The sequence below is a fragment of the Mandrillus leucophaeus genome, unplaced genomic scaffold (genome assembly GCF_000951045.1).
Source record: "Mandrillus leucophaeus isolate KB7577 unplaced genomic scaffold, Mleu.le_1.0 Scaffold514, whole genome shotgun sequence".
Lineage (NCBI taxonomy): Eukaryota > Metazoa > Chordata > Mammalia > Primates > Cercopithecidae > Mandrillus > Mandrillus leucophaeus.
In genome coordinates this window covers 1,185,260-1,185,899 of record NW_012105520.1, presented here as the reverse complement: position 1 = coordinate 1,185,899, position 640 = coordinate 1,185,260, and the positions used below count along the sequence as shown (strand labels likewise).

Genomic DNA, 640 nt, shown 5'->3' with positions numbered 1-640 from the left:
TTTACTGGTTTTTAAGCAGAAAATCTCATTGTTTTCATTACATTTATTTGGTTTCTAATGCTTTTGAATCTTTTTTTTTTTTTTTTTTTTTTTTTGTGAGTGTTGCTCTGTCATCCAGGCTGGGCTGCAGTGGCGTGATCTGATCTTGGCTCACCGCAACGTCTGCTTCCTGGGTTCAAGCTATTCTCCTACCTCAGCCTCCTGAGTAGATAGGATTACAGGTATCCACCACCACCCCTGGCTAATGTTTGTATTTTTAGTACAGACATGGTTTCAACATGTTGGTCTGGCTGGTCTCACATTCCTGACCTCAGGTGATCCTCTGCCTTGGTCTCCCAAAGTTTTGGGATTATAGGCATGAGCCACCACACCCAGCCAGCACAGCTAACTTCTAATGAGACTACCTTAGACAAGTTACTTACTGTCTCTGAGCCTCCGTGTTCTCATCCATGAAATGGGTTTAATCACCCAGATTTGTTGAGATAATTAAAAGAGAGAATACCTGCAATGCAACAGCACCATGCTAACACAGCTGACTCATCAGTTTCAGTGCTGGTCTGTCCTCTCTCACCTCCAATTGCGAGGCCCCTTGCTGGCCTTTCACCACCAGCAGGAGTGTGTTCCCCCGGGAGCCTGCCAT

General features: G+C 45.3%; 1 pseudogene; it reads right to left on the bottom strand.

Annotated features, from left to right (window-relative positions):
• The window catches only part of LOC105551281, a 23,855-nt pseudogene extending 23,215 nt beyond the window's left edge, over positions 1–640 (bottom strand).